The following is a 6,357-nucleotide window of genomic DNA, read 5'->3' as shown; positions in this document are numbered from 1 at the left end:
ACCATCAGTCATTAGATATCTAGGGACTCTAAATCTCGGGAAAATAACTTCTTTAAGCATCCCGATAGAGGTGTTGTGCTTATCACTACTAGTTGGGATGGCTTCTACCCACTTAGTAATGTAATCAACAACAACTAGGATATGAGTATACCCGTTGGATTTTCGAAAAGGTCCCATATAATCAAAGCCCCAAACATCAAATGGTTCAATGACAAGTGAATAATTCATAGGCATTTCCTGACGTTTACTAATATTACCTATTCTTTGACATTCGTCACAAGACAAGGCAAACTTACGGGCATCCTTGAAGAGAGTGGTCCAATAGAAACCTGATTGCAATACCTTGTGTGCAGTTCTATCTCCCGCATTGTGTCCTCCGTAAGCCTTGGAGTGACACTTCTGTAGGATCTGTCCCTGTTCATGTTTAGGTACACAATGTCTAATAACACCATCTACTCCTTCCTTATAAAGGTGAGGGTCATCCCAAAAGTAATGTCTCAAATCAAAGAAGAATTTCTTCTTTTGCTGGTATGTGAAACTAGGTGGTATATATTTGGCAACGATATAATTTGCATAATCAGCATACCATGGTGCACTACGTGAAGTATTGATGACATTCAGTTGCTCATCAGGAAAGCTATCATCAATAGGTTGTGGGTCATCAAGAACATTCTCCAACCTAGACAAGTTATCTGCTACTGGGTTCTCAGCACCCTTCCTACGACAACATGCAAATCAAATTCTTGTAGCAAGAGAACCCATCTGTTAAGTCTAGGTTTAGCGTCTTTCTTTTCCATGAGGTACTTAATAGCAGAATGATCAGTGTGAATAGTGACTTTGGAATCAACTATGTAAGATCTGAACTTTTCACATGCAAACACGACTGCTAAAAATTCCTTTTCAGTAGTAGCATAGTTTCTTTGGGCAATATCTAGAGTTTTACTAGCATAGTGAATAACATTCAACTTCTTATCAACTCTTTGTCCTAGAACAACACCAATAGCATAATCACTAGCATCACACATGATTTCAAAAGGTAAGTTCCAATCAGGTGGTTGAACAATAGGCGCAGTTATCAAAGCCTTCTTAAGTATTTCGAAGGCTTCCTCACAATCATTGTCAAAAAAGGAATATCCTTTTGCAAGAGGTTGGTAAGAGGCCTAGAAATCTTAGAGAAGTCTTTAATGAACCTTTTATAGAAATAATCATGACCAAGGAAACTTCTTATACCTTTGATATCTGTGGGGCATGGCATTTTCTCGATAGCATCAACCTTAGCCTTATTGACTTCAATTCCTCTTTCAGAAATTTTATGTCCTAAGACGATGTCTTCATTAACCATAAAGTGGCACTTCTCCCAATTCAAGACAAGGTTGGTATCTTTACATCTCTGCAAGACTCGATCAAGGTTGCTGAGGCAATCATCAAAAGAAGACCCGTAAACGGAGAAGTCATCCATGAAAACCTCAACAATCTTTTCACAAAAGTCAGAGAATATAGCCATCATACATCTTTGAAAGGTGGCAGGTGCATTACATAAGCCAAAAGGCATACGTCTGTAAGCAAAGGTACTGAAAGGGCAGGTGAAAGTGGTTTTCTCCTGATCAGATTGTGCAACAGGTATTTGGGAGAAACTAGAATAACCATCTAGAAAGCAGAAGTGTGTGTGTTTAGACAATCTTTCTAGCATTTGGTCGATAAAAGGCAAAGGGTAATGATCTTTCCTAGTGGCTTTATTCAATTTCCTAAAATCGATCACCATCCTATAGCCAGTAATAATCATCTGTGGGATCAATTCATCCTTATCATTAGGGACAACGACAATACCTCCCTTCTTAGGGATGCAATGCACCGGACTCACCCAATCACTATGAGCAACATGATAGATAATACCTGCTTCTAGGAGCTTTAGTATTTCTTTTCTTACTACCTCTTTCATCTTAGGATTTAATCTCCGTTGATGACTGGCAACTGGTTTGGAATCAAGATCGGTTTTAATCTTGTGCTGGCATAGAGTGGGACTAATGCCCTTAAGATCATCAAGAGTATATCCAATAGCAGCAGGGTGCTTCCTGAGAGTTTTTAGTAAATTCTTTTCTTCATGCTCTGAGAGGCTAGCACTAATAATAACATGATATATCTCTTTTTCATCGAGATAAGCATACTTAAGAGTATCGGGCAACTGTTTAAGCTCGAACACAGGATCACCCTTTGGTGGGGGTGGATATCCAAGCAGTTCAACATGCAAATTATTCTTAAGGATAGGATATTGTTCAAAGATAACTCTATCTACCTCATTCTTTTCATCCATATGCATATCATTTTCATGCTCAAGCAAGTATTGCTCTAGGATCAGTAGGAGGCACATCAATAGAAGCTAGGGCAATGATTTCATCCTTACTAGGCAACTCTTTTTCATGAGGTTGTCTACCGAACTTAGAGAAATTGAACTCATGTGACACACCTTTAAAGCCAATAGTGACAGTTTGCTTCTCACAGTCAATATGAGCATTGACAGTATTGAGGAAAGGTCTGCCAAATATGATGGGACAAAAGCTATCTTGTGTGGTAGAAAGAACGAGGAAATCAGCAGGATACTTCGTTTTACCACACAAGACTTCAACATCTCTAACAATTCCCAAAGGGCAGATAGTATCTCTATTGGCAAGCTGAATAGTGACATCAATAGGTTCCATCTCAGCAGGTGCAATCTCGTCTTTAATTTCATCATATAAGGATTGAGGTATTGCACTAACACTAGCACCCACGTCACATAAACCATGATAACAATGATCTCCTATCTTAACAGAAACAACAGGCGTGCCAACAACAGGCCTATGTTTGTCTCTAGCATGTGGTTTAGCAATTCTAGCAGCATCTTTAGAGAAGTGATTATCATGGCCAACAACATTGTCGGACAGGAGATCTATGATAATAGCAATGCTAGGTTCAACTCTAATTTGCTCAGGGGTTGTAGGTGTTCTAATGTAACCCCTACGTATCACAGTTGAAACTTTAGAATGATCCTTTATCCTAACAGGGAAAGGTGGTTTCTCAATGTAAGCACTCGGAACAATAGGATCATTATAAGCAATGCATTTCTCTTCAACTAGATTGGGTTTAACTACCTTGACTTCTAAGGGAGGATGATATTTAAACCACTTCTCTTTAGGGAGATCAATATGAGAAGCAAATGATTCACACAATGGAGCTACTATCTCAGAGTCAAGTCCATATTTAGCGCTAAAATCACAAAAAGTGTTTGTTTTGACAAAGGATTTAACGCAATCAAACTTGAAATTCTTACCTGACTCCTTACCTTCATCAAACTCCCAATCTTCAGAGTTGCGTTTAATTATTTCCAATAAATTCCATTTGAAGTCAATATCTCTGTTCATAAAAGAACCGGTACAAGAAGTGTCAAGCATGGTGCGATCATCATGAGAAAGCCGAGCATAGAAGTTCTGAATGATAATTTCTCTCGAGAGATCATGGTTGGGGCATGAATATAACATTGATTTAAGCCTCCCCCAAGCTTGAGCGATGCTTTCTCCGTCACAAGGCCAAAAATTATAAATATAATTCCGATCACGATGTACTAGAAGCATAGGATAATTTTTTTGATGAAATTCCAATTTCAACCGGTTGTAGTTCCATGATCTAGTATCATCACATAGCTTATACCATGTCAATGCTTTATCCCTCAAAGATAAGGGATTTTTTTTCTTGACCTCATCCTCGGGCAAACCTACAAGCCTAAATAAACCACAAACTTCATCTACATAGATTAGATGCAAGTCGGGATGTGATGTTCGATATCTTGTAAAAGGATTAGCCAGGAGTTTCTCAAGCATACCCGAAGGAAATTCATAGAAAATATTTTCAGTAGGTGCAGCAAGTTGAGGAGCAACTCCTTGTGCTTCCATTCGAGGTGAAGATACCCCGAACAAGCTCCTCAAAGGATTAGTTTCCATAGTGACAAGTGACAATAAATTTCAGCACACTATATAAATGTTTCCTTACCAAATTCCACTTACCAAAGGCGTTTCACTCCCCGGCAACGGCGCCAGAAAAGAGTCTTGATGACCCACAAGTATAGTGTATCTATCGTAGTCCTTTCGATAAGTAAGAGTGTCGAACCCAACGAGGAGCAGAAGGATCTGACAAGTGGTTTTCAGCAAGGTATTCTCTGCAAGCACTGAAATTATCGGTAACAGACATTTGTGTGATAAGATGATTCGTAGCAAGTAGCAAGTAACAATAGTAACAAAGCTGCAGCAAAGTGGCCCAATCCCTTTTGTAGCAAGGGACAATCCTGGACAAACTCTAATAGGAGGTAAAGCGCTCTCGAGGACACATGGGAATTTCTATCAAGCTAGTTTTCATCAAGTTCATATGATTCGTGTTCCCTACTTTGATAGTTTGATATGTGGGTGGACCGGCGCTTGGGTACTTCCCTTGCTTGGACAAGCATCCCACTTATGATTAACCCCTCTCGCAAGCATCCGCAACTATGAAAGAAGAATTAAGACAGAGTCTAACCATAGCATTAAACTAGTGGATCCAAATCAACCCCTTACGAAGCAACGCATAAACTAGGGTTTAAGCTTCTGTCACTCTAGCAACCCATCATCTACTTACTACTTCCCAATGCCTTCCTCTAGGCCCAAATAATGGTGAAGTGTTATGTAGTCGACGTTCACATAACACCACTAGAGGAAAAACAACATACAACGCATCAAAATATCGAACGAATACCAAATTCACATGACTACTGATAGCATGACTTATCCCATGTCCTCAGGAACAAAAGTGACTACTCACAAAGCATAATAATATTCATGACCAGAGAGGTATTGAATAGCATCAAGGATCTAAACATATAATCTTCCACTGAGTAATCCAACTAGCATCAACTACAAAGAGTAATTAACACTACTAGCAACCTTACAAGTACCAATCGGAGTCGTGAGATGGAGATTGGTTACAAGAGATGAACTAGGGTTTGGAGATGAGATGGTGCTTATGAATATGTTTATGGTGATGAGTCCCCTCCGATGAGAGGAGTGTTGGTGATGACGATGGCGACGATTTCCCCCTCCGGAAGGGAAGTTTCCCAGACAGGACGACCGTGCCGGAGCTCTAGTTTCGTTCTGCTCAAGTTCCGCCTCGTGGCGGCGGCGATTCCTCCCGAAAGCCTCCTCTTTGTTTTTTCTGGAACGAAACCTTCCTTATAGCAAAAGAGGGGGGCCAGAGGGCCAACAGGGAGCCCACAAGCCCCCTAGGTGCGACCAGGGGGGTAGGCCACGCCTAGCAGGCTTGTGGCCTCTTGCTGGCTCCCCTCTGGTACTTCTCCGGCCCATTATTTTTTATAAATTCCAAAATAAATCCTCGTTGATTTTCACGGCTTTTGGAGTTGCGCAGAATAGGTATCTCAACCTTGCTCCTTTTTCAGGCCAGAATTCCAGCTGCCCGCATTCTCCCTCTTCATGTAAACCTTGCAAAATAAGAGAGAAAAGGCATAAGTATTGTACCGTGAAGTGTAACAACAACCCATAAAGTGATAAATATCAACATGAAAGCATGATGCAAAATGGACGTTTCAGATGTCACCATATTCTTGCTATTTAATTTAATGCACCTCTATACTTGGTAAAAGGTGGAAGGCTTGGCCTTTTGCTCGGTGATTTGTTCCACCTCCCCCCTAGTTACTTATGTATCGATGTTATGTTCCATATTGAGCGCTCCTAACATGCTTGGGGTTGTTATGGGGACCCACTTGATTTTTTTGGGATAAAACTCTTCTGGTAAGGCCCAACATTGGTACTACATTTGCCTAACTAATAAAACTTGCATAAGGACTTTTCGAACCCAATGGATAATTAATCAACAACCCAGGCCAGTGCTCCTCATGAGTGTTGGTCCAGCCCGTCAACCGCCAGTGGCCGCCAGGGGGAAACTCTCTGATTGGCCTACCAAAAGTATGGACAATTCAATCGTGTTATGAGAATGAGATACGTGGCTCCTATCGGGATAGTCGATGCATCGGGCGTCCTTTCTATATTTATTTTACCTTTATCAAACGCCTTGTGCACGGATATTCCAAGGATTCTTTGGGCCATCTCAAGATTGAGATTTTCCATGTAGCTTGTGGCTAGTTTGTGATGTATGAGTTGGAGCACCCCTGTGACTCCTTGCTGATTGCATTGGTTTCCATCCAATCTTAAAAGGTGACGTACCACAGCGACGACAAGTATTTCCCCTCAGTAACGAAACCAAGGTATCAATCGAGTAGGAAGATCCACAAGACTATGTAAGCGATACCTGCACACAAATGACAAATCCTCGCAACCCAAC

Source organism: Hordeum vulgare, chromosome 7H, assembly GCF_904849725.1.
Source record: "Hordeum vulgare subsp. vulgare chromosome 7H, MorexV3_pseudomolecules_assembly, whole genome shotgun sequence".
NCBI lineage: Eukaryota > Viridiplantae > Streptophyta > Magnoliopsida > Poales > Poaceae > Hordeum > Hordeum vulgare.
Note: the sequence above shows the minus strand (reverse complement) of the source record.